This window comes from Cervus elaphus, chromosome 31 (genome assembly GCF_910594005.1).
Source record: "Cervus elaphus chromosome 31, mCerEla1.1, whole genome shotgun sequence".
NCBI classification, from domain to species: Eukaryota; Metazoa; Chordata; class Mammalia; order Artiodactyla; family Cervidae; genus Cervus; species Cervus elaphus.
In genome coordinates this window covers 9,345,309-9,369,320 of record NC_057845.1, presented here as the reverse complement: position 1 = coordinate 9,369,320, position 24,012 = coordinate 9,345,309, and the positions used below count along the sequence as shown (strand labels likewise).

Here is a 24,012-nt window from a genome sequence, read left to right as displayed (position 1 = left end):
ATGGAAGGTTTACACATTTTCCTAAGCCACATGGAATAGACACTCTGACTTGTATGCAAAAGATTTGTGGTCTTCGCAAAGCCATTATAATTTCTCATGTGGTGCAGATGAAGCCATAAATAAATATATGTATACACATTGTATAAATGCCATATGTTTTTGAATATCTTACTTGGTCTTACTCATCAGAAGTAAATCACCACATAGACCCACATTTTGAAGGCACTGTAAACAGTTGGTTTCACCAAATACAAGATTTCTCTTCCTTCTCTACTTCCAACCTATTCAAGTAAGTACTTTACCTCCATGAACTTTATCTTCACTGCAGTCTGTACACGTAGAAGAGGAACACTATTGAAAACATAATTGTTTTCTTTTAAAATTTGACTTTTTAAAAATTTATTTACATGAGCTAAAGAAAGAAGATTGTCACTCTGTTGCCTAGCAGACTGCAAGTTAGGGCTTCCCTGGTGGCTCAGCAGAAAAGAATCCACCTGTCATGCAGGAGGCACAAGAGACTCGGGTTCAATCCCTGGGTCAGGGAGATCCCCTGGAGTAGGAAATGGCAACCCAGTCTAGTATTCTTGCCAGAAAAATTCCATGGACGGAGGAGCCTGGCAGGCTCTGGTCCATGAGGTCGCAAAGAGTTGCAAACAACTGAAGTGAGTGAGCACGCACAGAAACATAGAGGACTGCATCTTCAGGTCTTCCTCTCTTATACTGTGCGTTTGAAGCGGGTCTTTCATGCTCAAGTCTCTAATAGTAATTATTCCACAGGTGTAAGTGCTCAGAAAGGAAAATAGAGTAGGTCTTTAGATTTTAACAGCATTTACAAACTTAATGGGAGATTCTGATACACAAAAAGAGGTAGTTTCTTTTCAAAAACCTACTTTGGTCTTAAAAATTAATATTACAGGACAGTTAAACAACATGGTCCCATTGTAAAGCACAGGAAAATATACTCAATATCCCATAATAAACCATAATGAAAAAATAAGAAGAAGAAAGTGTGTGTGTGAATATATATATATATATATATGAATCACTTGGCTGTACACCAGAAACTACCATGACATTGTGAATCAACTCCACTTCAATAAAAAGTAAATTAATATTAAAACAACAACAAAATATAAATTAATATTTATTTATTATAGTAAAATTAATTCAAAAACCTTATTCCCTCTTAAACTTTTAAATTGAACATACAAAGCTGATTACTCCATGTATAACTCTAAACAAATACTAGCAGTCAATTTCAAAGAGACTAAAATTAATTTATAACCACCTTCAAAATTTTAGTTATTTAGGTTTCTTTAAAGATTTCTTAATTGTATTTGTATACTTAAGTACTTAATTGTCTGATTTACAATAATAAAAGATTTTCTAATGTTTAAGTAGTTCTATATGTAATGTACATATAGAAGAATTTACATATATGATAGATATCAAGTTCTTTTAAACTTTTCAATATTACTCATAACTTTGATCTTTGACCTTAAAATCACAAGTTTAAATTGATTATACAAAATGCACATTTTAAGTTAGAATTCCTTAAAGTAGTTTGTGGTATATGTATACACAATGAAATATTATTCAGCCTTAAAAATGAGAAAACCCTATTATTTGTTACACTGATGGACCTTGAAGGCATTATGGTAAGTCAGACAGAGAAAAAAAAATACTGTATGATCTCATTTATTGTGGAGTTTAAAAAAAACAGCCACCAAACTCATCAAAGAAGAGAACAGATTTGTAGTTATCAGAGTCAGGGGGAAGGGGCAGGAATGGGAAAGTGGAGGAAGTTGGTCAAAATGTATAAGTTGTCAGTAAGATAAATAAGTACTAGGAATGTGGTGTTTGGCGTGATAATTATAGTCAACACAGCTGGATGATACATAGGAAGACTGTTAAGAGAGTAGAGTCTAGGAGTTCTCTTCACAAGACAAATTTTTTTCTCTTTTTATTGTATCAATGTGAGATAATGGATGTTAACTAAACTTATTGTTTCACAATATATGTAAGTCAAAAGATCATGTTGTACACCCCAAACTTATACAGTGATGTATGTCAGTTATTTCTCAATAAAACTGGAGAAAAAACTAGAATCCTTATCTAATGCTATTTTAACAGCTGATGATAGGCATTAAGGTTAATAACCATAATCTACATTCCTTCCTTCCATATTCATAATAAGAATGTGCTTCCTAGTCCATTGACGTTAGGTCTGGTCATGTGACTTGTTTTGGCCAATAAACTACGAGCAGAAGCAACAAGTGTCATTTTCCAGTTGGAAAACTTCAAGAGCCCTTCCTACGTTATCTTCCCCCAGAAATGTGTATCAGCAATGCTCCAGATGGTGGTGCCATTCTAAGGCTTAATCCCTGATGAGGACAGTATGAAGCATACTTTCCTATCATGGATAGCATGGATAGACTTTGAGGACATTATGCCAAATGAAATTAATCAGAGAAAGACATCCACTGCATGCTCAATCTTATATAACAAATCTTTAAAAAAAAAAAAAAAACAAGTTCATAGAAATAGAGTAGAATGGTGGTTGTGAAGGGCCAGGCAGATGGGAGAAATGGGACCATGTTGGTCATAGGGTACAAACTTCCGGTTATAAGGAGGATAATTTCTGGGGATTTAATATACACGTATGATGGCTATAGTTACTAATACTGATTTATATACTTGAAAGTTGTTAAGAAAATAAATCTTAAATATTCTCACCACACACAAAAAATAATAATTTTGTGAGGTCATGAAGGTGTTAACTAACCTTGTTGTAATCATTTCACTATATATGTGTATCAAATCATCACATTGTAGACCTTAAATTTATACAAGGTTGTATGTCAATTGTACCTCAGTGAAATGAAAAAAGTGCCAAAATTTTTAAAAAGCATATTTTCCTACCTATCCTTGAGAAATATGTAGCACGAGCAGGAGAAAACTTGTAAGTCTCTATGATTCGGGAGTTATTCATTCATAGGGTAATCACACCTATCCCAATGATACATAGACCAAATTCTCTTAACTATTATAAATACTTTTAATACCAATGTAACGGAGTATTCTCAAGTGAAATACTTACTGCAGATTCTGTCCTATTAAACATTTCTATGCTTAAATCTAAATTTTCATTAGACTGAAAGATGCTTGCCCACTGAGCAAGTAATCATCCCAAACAATTTTGAAGTTATCTTCTATGGTAATAATTTAGGGTGTCTTCTTAACCTGAGACAATAAGAAAGAAGGACTGGATCCTCTTTATGTCCATTGAGATGGTTAACTTAATAAGGCTACTTGACTGAGCCACAGGATTACCAGATATTTAGCCAAACGGTTATTCTAGATGTTTCTGTGAGCATGTTTTAGATGAGATTAAGTCAGTGGACTTTGAGTAAAACAGATTGCTCTCCTTAGTGTGGGCAAGCCTCATCCAATCAGTTGGCAGCCTGAATAAAACAAGACTAACTCTGCCCCACCCCTACTCCAATAAGAAAGGATTTCTCCATCAGACTGCCTTTGGACTTTGTCTACAACATCAGCTCTTCCTGATTCTACTGCATACTGCCTTTGAACGCAGAATGGAACTATACTGGGTCTCTGGTCTGTCAGCCCATCCTGCAGAGTTTAGACTTGCTTCCATAATAACATGATCCGACTCCTTCTAATAAATCTCTTTATATATCCACATTCTAATGGTCCTGGTTTTCTGAAGAATGGATACACCCATGTTTCCCAGTGTGCCTGGATCTTAAAAATAGTTTCCATTCGTCTGAGCTTTGAATGGAAACAGACTGGCAATCAATTTCTTCTTACTCTGCCTCCCATCTATCTTTTCTTTAATCTTAGAAAGTATGTGATTTTGGTGAGAAAATTAAAGAATGCATTTTCTATTCTATTCCCTTCAGAGTATATCAAAATTCTTTAAAGTAACCGTTTGTCCAAACAGTTTTTATTGCACTTTTAATACCAAAAGAAGAGTTGAGGTTGCTAATATATGTCTTTGGAGAATCTGATATGCAAACATAAAAGGATTCTCTTCTTGGTACATTGTCGTTTTACAATGAGTTAGTGTGACAGGTAAATAGATTTAAAAACAATTTTGTAGATCAAACTACTGTTTTATACCATAAGATCAACTAGAGGAAATAGTTAAGAATCTGTCCTCCACTTAATCATTAAGAGAAGCAGAGAACAGTTTGTCCCCCAGAGGCAGAATAGATTTGACTAAGCTAGAACAAAAATTAAAAGGACAGTAAAAAGCAGAACAGTTTTGTTTTTTTTTTAATAGAAATGAGACATATCTTGCTGTATTTAAATCCTATTTACCATTCATCTGATAATAATGTGTACCGAGAAGAGACAATATTTATTAGTACTTATTCAATCAGTTGAGCTTGCTGTGTAGAAAAGAGATTGAGAGCTAAATCCATTTCAGAGATTTTAATATTATGAGACTAAATAGGGGAAAGTGGTTTTTATGCTGTCATTTAAGAGTTTTTAAAAGCTATTTCTTCAAAGTAAGAGAAGTGATGAGGTGTGGGGGCCAGACAACAGAATTTGAAATCATAAAAATCTGTCTCCACTGTTATTCTATTACACAGTGGTGTGATTTTGTTAAGATTCAACCTTCTTGCCCACAAAAGAAGTTGACAATAATTTCTCTGCAGGTTTATTATTAGAAGGAAAGCTAATGACTGGAAAATGCCTCTGAGTAGGGAGTAGGTCCTGAATAAATAGATGCTATTATTTTACACAATTTTTAAATTGTAACTTTACCCTGTGCAAGTTGCATCTCATTGCCATGAACTCATGGAATATATAAAAATGTGTTGTTTTGTTGGATTTTTATTCTAATGAAGTGCTTTGCTGGAAATTGTATAATCTGCCTTCAGGTTTCTGGGTCAAAATGAAATGAAAAGCCATAATTTCTGTTTCTCTGATGAGGGAATTAGAAAGTGGAAAAAGAAATATTCTAGACCAAAACTAGAAGAGGAGAGGGATAAAAAAACAAATATTGCAACAGATAGTCCTTTTCTCAAGGATGTGCTGTACCCACATTTTACTGCTGAGGTCTGAAATCTTTCTGTTCCAGATGAGAATTAGGTAACTTGCTTTTTCTAGGAGGAGCATTCATGCTGTTTTAAATAAAGAAGGGTAACGTGTTGAAAACTTGTTCTAGAGGCAATGACAGTGGTCAAGAGACCAGCTTCTGAAGTCAGGCTTCCCACGCTGTCATCTAGCTGTGTGGTCAGTGTGAGCCCAGCTCTTCATCTGTGAAGTGAAGATATTAACAGTCTCTACGGGCTTCTCTTCTGGCAGCTCAGTGGTAAAGAATCTGCCTGCCAAAGCAGGAGACACGGGTTTGATCCTAGATCCAGGAAGATCCCACATGCTGAGGAGCAACTAAGCCCGCTCACTCACTCACTTCAGTCGCTCAGTCGTGTCCGACTCTTTGCAACCCCATGGACTGCAGCATGCCAGGCTTCCCTGTCCATCACCAGCTCCTGGACTTTACTTAGCTCATGTCCATTGAGTCAGTGATGCCATCTAACCATCTCATCCTCTGTCGTCCCCTTCCTCCTGCCTTCAATCTTTCCCAGCATCAGGGTCTTTTCAGATGAGTCAGCTCTTCGCATCAGGTGGCCCAAGTATTAGAGCTTCAGCTTCAACATCAGTCCTTCCAATGAATATTCTGGACTGATCTCCTTTAGGATGGACTGATTGGATCTCCTTGCAGGCCAAGGGACTCTCAAGAGTCTTCTCCAACACCACAGTTCAAAAGCACATGAGTCACAACTATTGAGCCTGTGCTCTAGAACCCAGGAGCCACAACTACTGAGCCCACTTGCTGGAAATACTGAAGCCCAGATGCCCTGGAGCCTGTGCTCCCCAACAAAGAAGCCACTGCGATGAGAAGCCCATGCACTGCCACAAGAGAGTAGTCCCTGCTCTCCACAACTAGAGAAAAGCCCGTGCAGCAAGAAAGACCCAGCACAGCCAAAAATAAATAAATAAATTTTTTTTTTAATTTTTAAATAGTCTCTATCTCACAGAGTTGTTGGAGAATTCAATGAATCAATACATGGAAAGCACTTAAGATGACTCTCAGCATATAGTAGCACCTTCCTGGTGGCTCAGCTGGTAAAGAATCCACCTGCAATGTGATGTGGGAGACCTGGATATGATCCCTGGGTTGGGAAGATGCCTGGGAGAAGGGAAAGGCTACCCACTCCAGTATTCTGGCCTGGAGAATAACATGGACTCTATAGTAACCTTTATTATTTGTTATCATTATGGATCAAACAAACAGCAAAAATGCAAAAGCTGCTACTCTGGGAAAAACACATAGAGGGCCTAAGGGAGAAAATTCAGAATCAAAACCAATTCTGAAAGTGTTCTAGATGCTGACTGAATCTATTGATAAGCCAATTTTCTCCTTCTCTAACATTTTTATGTAGGTTAAGTCAAAATAAAACAAACACCAAAGACACTGAAGATAACCTCAAATAAGTCTGTAAAGGGCATCTAGAAATCTGAAAGTAGTGTGTGAAATGGAATTCAAGCCCTGTTTTTGTTCCAGTTTAATATATGCCTCATTTGCCTTGTTTAGTTAATGGCTGTATTAGTCAGCTTTTGTTGCAATAATGCTGTATGAGATAATCCCAAAATCTCACTGGCTTACAACAACTAAAAGATATTTTTTATATATGAGCCTATGAGGCAGCTACAGTGATTATATTTCATGCTGTGCATCTTTTCCCCTCATTCTAAGATGTACAACATCCTTCCGTTTGATGCACCCAGAAGCCCCTGGGATACGTTCTTCTCATGGCAGAGGGCAGGAACCCAAAAGATTAAAAGCTCTGTAACAACATAAAGTTAAAGTCTTATTTGAAGTATGACAGGAAGTAAATCATATCAGCTCACTTCCCATTGGCCAAAATCAATATTATAGCTGCATCCAACTTTAGAACAAGGAAGTAACCCCCTTCCTGTGCAGAGGACATGGTATTTCAGTTCAGTCACTCAGCTGTGTCCAACTCTTTGCAACCCCATGGACTGCAGCACGCCAGGCTTCCCTGACCATCACCAACTCCTGGAGCTTACTCAAACTCATGTCCATCGAGTCTATGATACCACCCAACCATCTCATCCTCTGTCATCCTCTTCTCCTCCCGCCTTCAATCTTCCCCAGCATCAGGGTCTTATCCAGTGAATCAGCTCTTCACATCAGGTGGCCAAAGAATTGGAGTTTCGGCTTCAGCATCAGCCCTTTCAAAGAATATTCAGGCCTGATTTCCTTTAGGATGGACTGGTTGGATCTCCATGCTGTCCAAGGGACTCTTAACAGTTTTCTCCAACACCACAGTTCAAAAGCATCAATTCGTCAGTGCTCAGCTCTATTTATACTCCAAATCTCATAATCACATATGACTACTGGAAAAACCATAGCTTTGACTAGACAGACCCTTGTCAGCAAAAAAATGTCTCTGCTTTTTAATATGTTGTCTAGGTTGGTCATAGCTTTTCTTCCAGGAGCAAGCATCTTTTAATTTCATGGCTGCAGTTACCATCTGCAGTGATTTGGGAGTCCAAAAAAGTAAAGTCTTCTCGCTGTTTCCATTGTTTCCCCATCTATTTGCCATGAAGTGATGGGACCAGATGCCATGATCTTAGTTTTCTTAATGTTGAGTTTTAAGCCATTTTTTCACTCTCCTCTCTCACTTTCATCAAGAGGCTCTTTAGTTCTTCAATTTCTGCAATAAGGGTGCTGTCATCTGCATATCTGAGATTATCGATATTTCTCCCAGCAATCTTGATTCCAGCATGTGCTTCTAACAGCCAAGCATTTCTCATGATGTACTCTGCATATAAGTTAAATAAGCAGGGTGACAATATACAGCCTTGACATACTCCTTTACCAATTTGGAATCAGTCTATTGTTCCATGTCCAGTTCTGACTATTGCTTCTTGACCAGCATACAGATTTCTCAGGAGGCAGGTAAGGTGGTCTGGTATTCCCATCTCTTGAAGAATTTTCCACAGTTTGTTTTGATACACACAGTTAAAGGCTTTGGCATAATCAATAAAGCAGAAGTAGATGTTTTTCTGGAACTCTCTTGCTTTTTTGATGATCCAACGGATGTTGGCAATTTGATCTCTTGTTCCTCTGCCCTTTTTAAAACCAACTTGAACATCTGGAAGTTCACGGTTCACATATTGCTGAAGCCTGGCTTGGAGAGTTTTGAGCATCACTTTACTAGCATGTGAGGTGAGTGCAATGGTGCAGTAGTTGAACATATCTGGGCATGGCCCTTCTTTGGGATTGGAATGAAAACTGATCTTTTCCAGTCCTGTGGCCACTGCTGAGTTTTCCAAATTTGCTGGTATATTGAGTGCAGTGCATTAACAGCATCATCTTTTAGGATTTGAAATAGCTCAACTGGAATTCCATCATCTCCACCAGCTTTGTTTGTAGTGATGCTTCCTAAGGTCCACTTGACTTCGCATTGTCTGGCTCTAGGTGAATGATCACATCATCATGGTTATCTGGGTAATGAAGATATTTTCTGTATAGTTCTTCAGTGTATTGTTGCCACCTCTTCTTAATATCTTGTGCTTCTCTTAGGTCCATACCATTTCTGTCTTTATTGTGCCCATCTTTGCATGAAATGCTCCCTTGGTTTTCTAATATTCTTGAAGAGATCTCTAGTCTTTCACATTCTATTGTTTTCCTTTATTTCTTTGCACTGATCACTGAAGAAGGCTTTCTTATCTCTCCTTGTTATTCTTTGGAACTCTGCATTCAAATGGGTATATATTTCCTTTTCCCCTTTGCCTTTAGCATCTCCTCTTTTCTCAACTATTTGTAAGGCCTCCTCAGACAATCATTTTGCCTTTTTGCATTTCTTTTTCTTGGGAATGGTCTTGATCCTTGTCTCCTGTACAAAGTCACGAACCTCTGTCCATAGTTCTTCAGACACTCTGTCTAGCAAATCTAATCCCTTGACTCTATTAATCACTTCCACTGTATAATCGTAAGGGAATTGATTTAGGTCATACCTGAATGGTCTAGTGGTTTTCCCCACTTTCTTCAATTTCAGTCTGAATTTGGCAATAAGGAGTTCATGATCTGAGCCACAGTCAGCTCCCGGTCTTGTTTTTGCTGACTGTACAGAACTTCTCCATCTTTGGCTGCAAAGAATATAGTCAGTCTGATTTCGGTATTGACCATTTGGTGATGTCCATGTGCAGTCTTCTCTTGTGTTGTTGGAAGAGGGTGTTTGCTATGACCAGTGCATTCTCTTGGCAAAACTCTATTAGCCTTTGCCCTGCTTCATTCTGTACTCCAAGGCCAAATTTGCCCATTACTCCAGGTATTTTTTGACTTCCTACTTCTGCATTCCAGTCCCCTATAATGAAAGGGACATCTTTTTTGGGTGTTAGTTCTAAAAGGTCTTGTAGGTCTTCATAGAACCGTTCAACTTCAGCTTCTTCAGCATTACTGGTTGGGGTGTAGACTTGGATTACTGTGATATTGAATGGGTTGCTTTGGAAACAAACAGAGATCATTCTATTGTTTTTGAGATTGCATCCAAGTTTTGCATTTTGGACTGTTTTGTTGACTATCAGGGCTACTCCATTTCTTCTAAGGAATTCTTGCCCACAATAGTAGATATAATGGTCATCTGAGTTAAATGCACCCATTCTATTCCATTTTAGTTTGCTAATTCCTAAAATATTGATGTTCACTCTTGCCATCTCCTGTTTGACTACATCCAATTTGCCTTGATTCATGGATCTAACATTCCAGGTTCCCATGCAATATTGCTCTTTACAGCATCAGAGTTTACTTCTAGCACCAGTCACACCCACAACTGGGTTCTGGTTTTGCTTTGGCTCCATCTCTTCATTTTTTCTGGAATTATTTCTCCACTCTTCTCCAGGAGCATATTGGGCACCTACCAACCTAGGGAGTTCATCATTCAGTGTTCTAACTTTTTGCCTTTTCATGCTGTTCATGAGGTTCTCAAGGCAAGAATACTGAAGTGGTTTGCCATTCCCTTCTCCAGTGGGCCACGTTTTGTCAGAACTCTCCACCATGACCTATCCATCTTGGGTGGCCTTACACAGCATGTCTCATACTTTCATTGAGTTAGACAAGGCTGTGGTTCATGTGATCAGTTTGGTTAGTTTTCTATGATTGTGGTTTTCATTCTGTCTGTCCTCAGATGGTTAAGGATAAGAGGCTTATGGAAACTTCCTGGTGGGAGAGACTGACTGAGGGGGATACTGGGTCTTGTTTTGATGGGTGGGGCCATGCTCAGTAAATCTTTAATCCAATTTTCTGTTCATGGGTGGGGCTGTGTTCCCTCCCTGTTGCTTGACCTGAGGCCAAACTATGGTTAGAGTTAATGAAGATAATGGCGACCTTCTTCAAAAGGTTTCATGCACTGCTGCGCTCAGTGCCCCCAACCCTGCAGCAGGCCACCGCCAACCCACACCTCTGCCAGAGACTCCTGGACACTCACAGGCAAGTCTGGGTCAGTCTTTTGTGGGGTCACTGCTCCTTTCTCCTGGTTCCTGGTGTGCACACGATTTTGTTTGCGCCCTCCAAGAGTCTGTTTCCCCAGTCCTGCATAAGCTCTGGTGACTCTATGGTGGGGTTAATGACGACCTCCTCCAAGAGGGCGTATGCCATACCCAGGTCTGCTGCACCCAGAGCCCCTGCCCCCGCGGCAGGCCACTGCTGACCTGTACCTCCACAGGAGACACTCAAACACAGTTCTCGCTCAGCCTGTCTGGGGTCTCTGGGTCCTGTTGCACTCAAGGTTTGTTTGAGCCCTCTGAGTGTCTCTGGCGGGTATGGGGTCTGATTCTAAACGCAATGTCGCCCCTCCTACCATCTTGCTGGAGCCTCTCTTTGGATCCAACATTCTCCTGTTGACAGTTGTTCAGCAGCAAGTTGTAATTTTGGAGTTTTCACAGGAGAAGATGAGGGCACGTCCTTTTACTCCATCATCTTGTGAATCCAGTATTTGCTGAACAATAATGAAATCTACCATCCTTGCCAAACTACTAGGGTCCCATCAATTTCAAGACCCAAGCTGTCCAATTCAGTTAACCTTATTTTAATGATGTAAGTTTCAAAAGTCAGAGTGCATCAAAATCACTGAGACCATGTTAAAAATATAAACAGCTCAGCCCTTCCACAGTGATTCTGATTTAACACATTTGAAAACAGGGATCAGGATCTGCATTGTTGCCAATCTCACCAGCAATCACATCATAAACCAAAGTCTGAGAATCACTAGGGTAAGTGTACATGGAGATCAGAGCAAGTCATGACTGAGAACAACTTCTCCCTCTTTTTTATTTTTTTTTATTTTTTGGCTATCCTGGGTCTTCAGTGGGTGCAGGCTTTTCTCTAGTTGTGGAGAACAGGGCCTATGCTCTAGTTGTGGTGCATGGGCTTCTCAGTGCAGAGGCTTCTCTTGTTGTGGAACACAAGCTCCAGGCATCTGGGCTTCGGTAGTTGCAGCTCCTGGGCTCTACGGCACAGAGTCAGTAGTTGTGCCACAAAGGCTTAGCTGCTCTGAGGCACGTGGGATCTTCGTAGATCAAGGATCAAACCCTTGATCAAATGTCAAACTGGTGTCTCAGCTGGTAAAGAATCTGCCTGCAATGCAGGAGACCTGGGTTCGACCCTTGGGTTGGGAAGATACCCTGGAGAAGGAAACAGCTACTCACTCCAGTATTCTGCCCTGGAGAATTCCACAGACTATTCCATGGGATTGCAAAGAGTTGGACATGCCTGGGGGACTTTCAATTGGATTGCAGTAGTCTATATGCTGTCTATATTGAAATGAAACTCAGCCTGTAAGCAAAATACTTTTTCTCTGAAACATTAAGGATGTATAGAACTATGAAACGTTTTTCATCTGAATTCATACTATGCTATTTATTAAAATATACCCGAAGCAGAAAGCATATGAGTGTAGAAGAGTGAAATAAGAGTAAAAGAGGAATATTTAGGTCATACAACAGAACCACTTTTTTTTTTTCAAAATAGAAACAGATTGTTGTACAGAATCCAGCAATTCTGGTGGAAATACTCTGCAATGGAAGCATGTTTTCCATTAACTTAAATACTGTGTTAACCTCAATCAAAAATACACTTTCTTAAACTGAATACAGAATTTATAGGCTTGAAAAACAGTGCCTGCCATCTAAATGTGCAGAGTCTGATGCAAATGACAGTGTTCCACGTGATTTTAAAAAATTATTTTGTTAAAACAAAAGCCTAAAGCAGCATTTATTCCCCCACCCAACCAAGTACTTTCACCAATTAGGATACCTTTGAAAACTCCCAAGTGGGTTTTCCTTTCTTGCTGCTGTCTACTACCTTCGGGTCTTAAGAATATGATTTCCTTCTATTTGATAAAACCTCTCATGAAAAACCTCTCAGATACAGACAGGCTTTATCACCAAGGTTCATGGAGGCTGTCATTATATGGCAGAGATCTTTATACTAAGATAGTAAGCCCAAGAAGCATGATGGAAGGTCTATCCTGTTAGACAGTAGCATAACCTGCTGCAGTTTGTGTCTGATTCTCTGCAGACTTTGGGGGGCTTGTTGGAGCACCTTGCTATAGAGGAGGGAGAAGCAGCCTCATATGAGCCAAGGCAGAACCTTCACAGAGAGATTCAACCCCCCGGGACTACAGTCCTTGTGGGTCTTGCCAGGGATTCATATTTTTTCCTGTGCTAAACCTTTGCCCTTGGAGGGTCCCAACACAATGTGGCAACTATTAATCACATCTTGGAAAGAAATGAGATCAGGCAATGGACAGAGAGAAATAGAATGCTGGAGGAAGAAAGGGTAAAGGTCCAAATATATCCTGCCTGAAAACCCAAGGCAAAAAGTGAGCCTTAATTATAAGTGGAAGGTTGCAGATTAATTATAGCACTCTTCCTCCCATTGCACTCAAACTCTTCCTCCAGCTACCAGACAAGAAAGAGCGCCCTATAGATGCCCAGCCCTGGAGGTAAACAGAGACCAACTCTGTATTCATTCTAGTGAAATCAACAATTTATGAGATTAGATGAAACTTTATTTCCCAACCCGGAAGGCTGTGGTGATAAATACCACCTAGATGACCGGAAGTGGAGGTAGAAGGTGAATTACCTACTATTTACAATGTCCTTAGAAGTCTCAGAGTGCATGATGCTACTCCCCAAAGGCTAAGTTTGTTACAGCATTTGGTACAGATTTCATAAATCTCAAAAGTCACTAGGACCCTTGGCTTCTTTAATTACATTTGATGGCTGTTTCCACAATCATAAACATAATCCTCTGAATCACTCCCACTCTCTGAAGATGTTGGTTTTTAAGGTCACACATAAATTTGGCCTTGGTTCTGATTTTACTGCAGTCCATGGGATTGCAAAGAGTCGGATATGACTGGGCAACTGAACAACAACAACAACTGATATTTATCATTTAATTTGTCAAATCTTTAAGCCAATAGATGGTCTTTTCTCTCATTTCATTGGAAAGCAGAAAGTTGTTCAAGTCCATGACCATGACTTATTCATTCTATGTGCTGTGCTGTTCTTAGTCACTCAGTCATGTCCAACTGCTTGCGACCCCATGGACTGTAGCCCACCAGGCTCCTCTGTCCATCAGGATTCTCCAGGCAAGAATATTGGGGTGGGTTGCCATGCCCTCCTCCAAAGGATCTTGGGAACAAGCCAGGAATCGAACCCAGGTCTCCTGCATTGCAGGTGGATTCTTTACTGTCTGAACCACCACAGAAGCCCTTAGTAGTAGCTAGGTCCATTGATCACATAAGTAGTCATATCCATTTTTTTTCTTTTCTTTAACTGAAGAATCAACCCAGGAATTGAACCAGAAATCATCTCCTGCATTGCAGGCAGATACTTTACCAACTGAGCTATCAGGCAGGAAAACCCTAAGTGAAGAGTAGTTGATTAAAATATTGTTATTAGATTCATTTACACAACAAAGTGATTTAGCTTATATATATATGTGTGTGTGTATATATATATCTATAAACTAAATATATGTTATATTGTATATATAAACTATATCTATTAAATATGCATATATAAGCTATATAGATAAACTATCTATATTATATTATATTATATTATATTATATTTTTTCAGTTCTTTTCCCTTACAGGTTATTAAAAAAATATTGAGTATAGTTTCCTGTGTTATATAGTAGGTGTTCATTGGTTATCTAGTTTACATATAGTAGTGTGTATATGTTAATCCCAAACTCATTACCCCCCACTCCCTTTTCCCCTTTGGTAGCCAGAAATTTATTTTCTCTGTCTGTGGGTCTATTCCTGTTTTGTTTATAAGTTCATTGATACCATATGACATTGCTTATATATTGAATTTAAAAAGATGATTCACATCCATTTTTCAAGATTACATTGTTTTTCAAACAGCAGAGTACAAACACCAGAGAGTAGCTCCTGTTTCAGAGCAAACTCCCAAGATGGAAGCAGAAGCTCAGATTATTAGCATTCTTATTAATACTGCCTTTAAACACTTCTCTAGTTCTCTTTTGTTCTTTAAAATAAATTTTAAATCATTTGGAACTTCCTTTCACTGAGTTCCGTTTGTGGAGGACAAAGTCTTTTCCTCTGGCTCTCAACCACATTCTGTCTCACTCATGAGAAATGGAATATTTCCTGCCGTATCAGTAGATAAATGATGTCACAGTCATCAGCAATTTCAGCCACCATGGAAGGTGAGCTGGTGAATCCTAAGAGAACTCAGGAATGAAAGAATACCTGCTATCAGCAGCCATCAGACTGCAGCCACTCCCTATGGTGACCCCTGAGGACATTCAGGATGTGAAAACACAGGATACTAGACCCAGATAGGTCAGGTGCATACCAAAAAAATGATTTCAGTGAGCCAGACTGTTGTATTTTCCCACGCATAGAGAAGTGCTAAACTCCTTAACTTGAGATCGCTGGTTTTCCTCTAATTAAAAGTATTCTTTTGACATTCAGGCTTGTGCCTTCTGTTGTAAAACCACCACATAAACTGGCACCATCACACCTCATTCCCAGCCTCCTCAGAGCAGTTCTCTTAGGGTTACTTGAAATGATGCCTCCTGGACTTGAAATCCTGAAATTGCTGCCAATACCTAATTCTCAACTCCTAGGCTGTGAATATTTTTAAAGTCTACACTCAGATTAACAAGTGTGCCATGTACCAATCTATAGGAGATGCAATAAATCACTGAGACACTAAATTTCCACTAGAAATTTTAGAAGATGGAGAAAGTAGCTTTTTCCAAGGAGAGGACCACATATATTCAGAAGAATTTTATTATTTGTGGCCAAGAAGATTCTAGGTGAATCCTAGAATTGGACATAAAGGCTGTCTGAAAAAAATTGCACCACCTAAAAGTTGAGAATTATGTTTTATTTGGCAGACATTCTTAGGATTTCTAGCTTGGGTGGCAGCATCTCAAATAACTCTGAGAAACCACCCCAAAAAGAAACAGGAAAAGTCAGGATATATAGGAGTTTTTGCAACAAAATCAGGTAGTGAAAAGATTACTGTTAATAGAAGGAAACCAGACATCTCAAGTTAAGGAATTGAGCACTTTTCTATGTGTGGGAAGATGTAAGAATCTGGGCTTTGGCATGTGCCTCACCTATGGGGGCCAGTATTCTGTGTTTCCGCGCCCAGGGTCCCCTCTGGGTGCATCACTGAGAGTGCTGCAGCAGCTAATGGCTAGGCAGGCTGGGCAGTAGGCAGCATATCCATCTCCATCCCGAGCTCCCTCAGGGGTCACCACCCAGGTGGCTATAAGGTAATGGCTTGATGAGCACTGCATCCTTTGTTTACTGATATGGCAGGCAACATTTTAGTTCTCAATGCTTATTCAACTCAGATACACAGATGACACCACCCTTATGGCAGACAGTGAAGAAGAACTAAAAAGCCTCTTGATGAAAGTGAAAGAGGAGAGTGTAAAAGGTGGCTTAAAGCTCAACATTCAGAAAACTAAGATCATGGCATCTGGTCCCATCACTTCATGGCAAATAGATGGGGAAACAGTGGAAACAGTGGCTGACTTTATTTTTTTGGGCTCCAAGATCACTGAGGATGGTGATTGTAGCCATGAAATTAAAAGACGCTTACTCCTTGGAAGGAAAGTTATGACCAACCTAGACAGCATATTAAAAAGCAGAGACATTACAAACAAACGTTTGTCTGGTCAAGGCTATGGTTTTTCCAGTGGTCATGTATGGATGTGAGAGTTGAACTATAAAGAAAGCTGAGCAACAAAGAATTAATGCTTTTGAACTGTGGTGTTGGAGAAGACTGTTGAGAGCCCCTTGGACTGCAAGGAGATCCAACCAGTCCATCCTAAAGGAGATCAGTCCTGGGTGTTCATTGGAAGGACTGATGTTGAAGCTGAAACTTCAATACTTTGGCCACCTGATGTGAAGAGTTGACTCATTTGAAAAGACCCTGATGTCAGGAAAGATTGAGGGCAGGAGGAGAAGGGGATGACAGAGGATGAGATGGTTGGATGGCATCAGTGACTCAACGCACATGAGTTTGGGTAAAATCTGGGAGTTGGTGATGGACAGGGAGTCCTGGCGTGCTGCGGTTCATGGGGTTGTGAAGACTCAGACACGACTGAGCGACTGAACTGAACTGAACAGGGGTGCAAGGATCTTGTTTGGTAGAAGAATAAACATGTTTGGGGCCACAGCTGAACACCCCTAACAACAAAGAAGAGAGTGGGCTCTCCCATGAGGTAGCCCTCCTCCTCTGCCATCCCCCAGGCAGTATTCAGCCCCTTCTCTAAAACAAATACAGGGCAAATATTTAAAGGCAAGTGGTATAGAGCAGTGCCACATTAACAGGTTGCCCAGGGCACCCAATGGTTCAAGGCAACAGAACACCCTGTTGTTTTTTCTCTCTCCTTGGCCCCTGCTCTCTCTTTTCATTTCTCCCTGTTTGTTTTAATTAAAGAAATTGAAACCCCAAAGCTTCCCTCACAGATGTGAACTAAATCTCAGCTCTTCCCTTAATCTCACATTTCCTGATTCAACTGAGCAAACAAAGCTGTCTACTTTATAACCAGCTGATCCTGGCATTTTTATTCCTCCTTCCACACACTAAAGGTAAAGAGAGCAGAAGGAGGAAGAAAAAGAAAAAATAAAGAAAACATAAAGATCATCTAGGTGTTTTACCAATCATTTAAGTCAGATCCTTCATTATTATTTTGTCCAGTCAGAAATTTGTCTGACATTTGTTTCTCTCATGCTGTTGTAAGTGGGTTTAAATACACTTTTTCACTCCAAAAAAGAATTTTAGGATACACTGATACTCTCAGCACCAGTACTAACTCAAACACTTAGAAACAAGCCCGTCATATCACTTAAAGAATCTAGATAGGTGGAAAAAAAAATGCTAAAATGTCTCTTGCATTATGATTGCTAAAATTTTTCAAAAACTTGGAAAGAAAACTACTCATTAGGCAAACCCACTTAGATACTGTGTCTTGAATGATAACTCTGATCATTGACCTCAGATATGTAGGATTCACAGAAGCCTAACTCATTCAGGTAGGAAAACAGAATAACTCTATGAGTCAGAATGCCTGGCCCCTCTAGAGATGAACAAGAGGCTGTCTCTGCCATCTAGCTCCTTGTTTACTCTCTTGCATTTTTTTAGTTTATTTTTTTTTTTTAATCACTAGACTTCAATGCTTGAGAGTTCTTTACCAGACCCAGTAACTCTGAGTGATTCACTAACAACATAGGGCCCTAGGAGCTAGACCGCACTGATAAATTATAGGAAGCTTACACTCCATGTGATTTTAGCCCAGTTACCAAGTGCTTCAAAACAAACGGCTGTTCCTCCATGTCCGCCACACGTAAGAAGATACAACGGGGGGTTCCTCCAGTTCTGTAGTGTTAACTACAAACTGGTACTGCCATCTGTCTCTAAGGATTAAATAAGGAGCTTCTGCAGCTGCTGACCTTCAGCACACCCTGAAAGGAGTTCAGGGTGGAGAACAGAAACGCGCCTCACTGTGCTCTGGGAAAAACTGGTAGGATAGGTCTTCAGATAGTTAGATATTCTGGGTCCAATTCTTACATCTCCTCCCACCTAGAAAAGCACTAAAATCCTTAATGATGATTCTATTCCTTGTGACTAGCAGAAATCTGCAAAACAACAACAACAACAAAAAATGTGCTTGACTGCCTGTACACCCCCTTCACCAAAATTACATGTACACTAACCTTCCCCCCTACCCCTTCCTCTTTGGAGCAGTTTCTCAGAACTATCTGAGGTGCTGTCTCCTGGGCAATAGTCCTCATTTTGCCCCAAACAGAACTTAACTCTTAACTCTCATGCTGCCCGTTTTTTTTTTTTTTTTTTGTCTATAATAGGCAAGTTTCACAGAAGTTAAGCAGCAAACTTCTACTGACATAACCAATGTATTTCTTTAAATGTGATGTTCCAGATGGAAAACTGATAGGCCCCAAACTGGCAGATGCACAAATTATTTTGGGCAGACCATAGTCTGATTCATTCCAATCCCAACGCCCATCTTTCAGAAAACCCACATTTTACTTAACTGTTTTTAAATATTTGAATATCCAAAGTGACTGCCAACAAGACGGTCAGTGGTGGGCGGAGGGTGCCCATCACTGACAATGGACAGAGGACAAGTTGAACAGAAATATATACTAGGAAATAGAAATAGACACAAGGCTGGTCAGTCTTGTTCTGGACTTGACTTTAAGACTCTAAGGATTGATAATGCATTTTAGAGACTTCCTAGGTGGGACGGGTAAAAATCCACCTGCCAATGCAGGGGATGCAGGAGCCACAGGTTCAATCCCTGAGTTGAGAAGATCCCCTAGAGAAGGGGGATAGGCAATCCACTATCCCGCCCCACTACAGTATTCTTGCCTGGAAAATTCCATGGACAGAGGAGTCTGGCAGGCTATAGCACATGGGGTCGGAAAGAGTTGAAAATGACTGAGTACACCTGATGTGTTTTAAAGGAGGTAGGAATATATAACTTTTTCCTCCCAATCTCAGGATAACTTGGGGTTTATTTACGGCTTGCTTTCCAACTAATACGGTGGATTTTCAGGGATGGATAATTTAGTTGGGAGCCGGGAAATCACAAACCTTGACTATAAATCCATCCTTGGGGACTGAGGACAGAGTTGAAAACTCATCTTAGTTCCTGTGGTATTGGAGCATGTGTTTTTAACTTGGAGCCTGAGAGAGTTTTCCTCACCTGCAGAGAAGAGAATAAAAATAATCCAAAATGTAACATCTCTGTTAACAGTTCCTTGCAGGGCCTGGAGCTGCTACAGGAAGTTTCTCATTTGAGTCTGAGGTGCCTCATTTTCCAAAGCCAGCCCCCACCCCTCAAGGCCCGCTGGGCACTACACTGCCTCCTGGAACTCACTCTCACGCAAAATGGAATGTTGCAAGGTTTAACCCGGATTCCAGTGTGTGAACTTTCAGAGTCAGGGCCAAAGCTGCAGCAACAGATCAAGGAGAGAGGTCAGGGCAGGGAGGGAAGGTGTCGATCTGGAACAAACTGACCTTGGGCATTAATTTTCTAAGAGAGTTAAGAGTGTACATGCTCAGTAGCGTCCAACTCTTGGTCACCACACGAACCGTGCCCCACCAGGTTTCTCTGTCCGTGGGATTATCCAGAATACTGAGGTGGTTCCCCCATTCCTCCTCCAGGGGATCTTCCTGACCCAGGGATCGAACCTGTGTGTCCTGCATTGTAGGTGGATTCTTTACCACTGAGCCACCGGGAAAGCTTCATGGCTGCCTTAAAAAGCACCACAGACTGCGTGACTCACACAAAGGAAATGTACTGTCCCACCATTCTGGAGGCTGAAAGTCCATGATCAAGGTGTCCACAGGGTTGGTTTCTTCCGAGGCATCTCTCCTTGGCTTGTAAACGGTTGCCTTCTCCCAGCATCTCCCTATGATCTTCCCTCTGTAACTCTGAGTCCTAGTCCCCTCTTCTTTCAAGAAATCAATCATATTGCCTTATGGCTTACTCTACAGAACTCATTTTAATTTAATTTTCCCTTTAACAGTCACATTCTAAGGTACCAAGTATTAGGGATTTCAACATACAAATTTTGTGAGAACACAATTCAGCCCATAATGACTGGAATCTCCAGTGGACCACTAACTCACCTGAACTCTAAGTCTCCAGGTCAGCTTCCCTCACCACCTCGATGACCAAGTATCAGTGGACCTGGCTCAATTATACAAGGAAAGGTGATAAGGACTTGACCAGTCATGACCTTTGTGTCCTCAAAGCAACAGAACCAGCAAGGAAAGAAAGTTGAAGGACAACAAAATCAATCACTTCCCAGGAAGCCATAAAAAGCCAGAGTAGCAACTCACACTTTCTTGTAAATTTAGCAAAAGTCTAGGATAAAGGGAAGAAGAAAAAATATACTAAGGGTGTTGAAGACTTAAGAACCCACTGACTCTGAAAATTAAATATCGCCTGCAGTTGCAAACTTACCTAAGCCAGTTTGGTTTTGCACACTTAGATTCTTGGACACCAAAGAAGGCTGAGACAGCAAAAGTTCACTACTGTCCCACACCTGGCTGTGCAATTTTAATGGAAACAAAACTTAGTCAAATTCCTTCATACAAACAGACATTTATTAATAAATACTTATCAACAAGAAAGTGTAAAAGAATTTATACGACTTGTTCTACATGCTGTATGAAGCCCTTTCAGTGGTCATGGTATGAAAGATTCACCTGAAGCAAACTCAACAAGATTTCAGAGGCAGGATGCTATTTTCAGAGGGAACCATGCAATCAGAAGTTCTCCTAAACTGATGCCTGAACTGAGAACTAATTAGGAGATCAGATATGATTAACATCCAAAAAAAAAAAAAAAACTAATTCAGACTTCCATAGAGTCTTATACCCTTTTCCAAAGAATAGAAACTAATCACCATATGTTCAAAATATGTTTGATTTCTTTCGTGAGAGCTAAAGCCTATTTCTAACATGCATCATGCTAACAAACAAACACAAGATTCAGCAATGGAAACCCAAATTTGGAATCAATGTGCTAACTGTTAAAGCATACATAGTTAATCAAAAGGATACAGAAAAACCAGGGGGTAAGAGGGGAGGAGTAAACTGGGAGATTGGGATTGACATATTAACACTACCATATATAAAATAGATGACTAATAGGGATCTATAGTACAGCACAGTACAGCAATATTGATCTATATTGATATTGATGTAAATGGGAAAGCAATCTTAAAAAAGAATGGATTAAATATATGTCTTAATCGGGGCTTAATCGGGGCTTCCTTGGTGGCTCAGATGGTAAAGAATCTGTCTGCAAAGCTTGAGACCCAGGTTCCATTCCTGGGTTGGAAGATCCCCTGGAGAAGGGAATGACTACCCACTCCAGTATTCTTCACTGGAGAATTCCATGGAGAGAGGAGCCTAGCGGGCTACAGTCCATGGGGTTGCAAAGAGTTAGACACGACTGAGCAACTAACATTTTCACTTTTCACAACTTAATCAGTTTGCTGTACACCACCTGAAACGTAACACAACATTGTAAATGTAACACAACATTGTAAATCATCTATACGCCAATAAAAAAAATTTTTTTTAATCATTTAGAGGGTTTTTTAAGGATATAGAGCATGCAGAAGCTTCCAGAGTCGGTCCACTGTTACATAACACTGCCTACCACCATGGATATCCTGCCAGCAATGCATCTGACCTCAGGGAAAGTCAAAGACTAACTAACTGCACATGCCAAATGTCAAGGGTGGTACATATATAAGGTAAATTACAGAGCCTACAATGCCTCTGTATCTCAGCTATACAAATTCATGCCACAGCAATAGAGCACTCACAGCACCAGGGGGTAGGCCTCCCGGGTCTGACTTTAGGACTCTCACATTGGACACACCATCTCTCCGACTTCATTTTCTTCATGCAGAAAATAAAGGGATTGACAAAGCAAACATCTGCAGGATCTTTAGGCTTTTATGGAAGAACTCCAAGGTTCTACAATCTTGCCACTCACTTGTTTATGCAGTTAAACTATTTAGAATGCATTTTTTGAGAAAGAAAACGTTATGTGTACACAAGCATGCACACATCCACCAAAATTGAGTAGAAACTAGTGCCACCAGAATAACTTCTTGTTATTCGGATCTTAGAATAAAATTTCTCTAGCCACTTATGTAAATGATACCTAAATATATTGCAAATGTGATTGAGGAGATAAGTTGTAACTCAACAGTTTTTAGGCCTAGGCATGTTAACTCATGCAGGAGTACGTGAGGAAGGATATGATCGCAGAACACATGATTGTGCTCAGTCGCACGTATGCATACTCAGTCGCCTCCGACTCTTTGCATCCCTGTGGACTACAGCCCGCCAGGCTCCTCTGCCCGTGGAATTTTCCACGGCAAGAATACTGGAATGGGCTGCCATTTTCTTCTTCAGGGGAACTTCCTGACCCGGGGATTGAACCCCCGTCTCTTGTGCCTCCTGCATTGCAAGCAGATTCTTTACCACTGCACCACCTGAGAAGCCGCAACACACTCAGTTAGATGCCAGGAAAGGCTTGAGGATAACTGCATAACTGACAGTTATGTAAGAGAAAGTGAATGCCTAACACTTTGTCACTTATTGTAAGTTCTAGGTAAAGTTTTACATTTTATTTTCATTATAGGGTTATTAAAATTCTTAAGGTATTGACCTAGATGGGAAAGAAATTCAAAAGAAAAAGATATATGTAAACATAGCTGACTCACTTTTCTGTAGGGCAGAAACTAACATGACACTGTAAAGCAACTATATCCCAAAAAACATTTTTAAAAATTAAAAAATAAAATATCAAAAATTTAAAAAATAAAATAAAAATTTTAATTAAAAAAAGTCTTGGGATCTTCTTAAAGAACAAATTCTTCTAACGCCAAATATGGATATGTATTGCCAGTTAAAAATAAAATTTCAGTTAAAAAATTGCCAGTTAAAAATAAAAATAAATAAAAAAGTTGTTGATAGCTACGATGAATTGATGAGGCTCAAGCTAAACTATCCACATGTCCAATTATCACCAGCTGATTTTTCAACTAGAGTTGACTTCAATTACAGCCATATATCCAGTAAAAGAAGCATCTCTCAAATTTACACAGTACATCTTGAAGACAGCAAAGTGTGATGGCACATAGCCCAGGCCTTCAGTGGGTTTTACACAGTAAAATTTTGCAAAATAATTTTTAATCCTGGCAGGCTCCTGTATAAATCTGAAATAAAATACAATGAACATATAACAGAGTCTCAGATTTTTTTTCTTTTTCAACTTGACATATCGTTGATTTACAATTTCACTAGCTTCGGATGTACAGCCATGATTCAGTTATATATAATTGAATATGTATATATATTACATATATATTCTTTTTGAATTCTGTTTTCTTATAGATTATTACAAAATATTGTGTAGAGTTCCCTGTGCTATACAGTGCACCCTTGTTGTTTATTTTACATATAATAGTGTGTTTATGTTCCTTCCAAGCTCCTAACTTATCCCACCCCCCTTTTCTTTTTGGTAACTGTAAGTTTGGTTTTTTATGTCTGTGGGTCTATTTTTGTTTTGTATGTAAGTTCATTTCTACCTTTTTTTTAATTCCACATATCAACAATATTATATATTTGTATTTTTTATCATATATTTGCCTTTGTCACATATCACATGTTTGGCTTACTTAGTATGATAATCTCTAAGTCTATCCTTGTTGCTTCAAATGACAATACTTTTTTCTTTTCATGGCTGAGAAATATTCTGTGTGTGTGTGTGTGTGTGTGTGTGTGTGTATGCATATATATACACATACGTATCATATCCCATCCTAAAGGAGA

General features: G+C 39.7%; 1 long non-coding RNA gene across 1 annotated transcript in view; it reads right to left on the bottom strand.

Moving 5' to 3' along the window:
• Positions 1-19,237: 19,237 nt before the first annotated feature.
• LOC122687464 overlaps positions 19,238-24,012 on the bottom strand; it is a 33,930-nt gene continuing 29,155 nt past the window's right edge. Inside the window, exon 3 of the long non-coding RNA XR_006339150.1 lies at positions 19,238-19,351. This is a non-coding gene — a long non-coding RNA (uncharacterized LOC122687464). The remainder of the gene's footprint in view (positions 19,352-24,012) is intronic.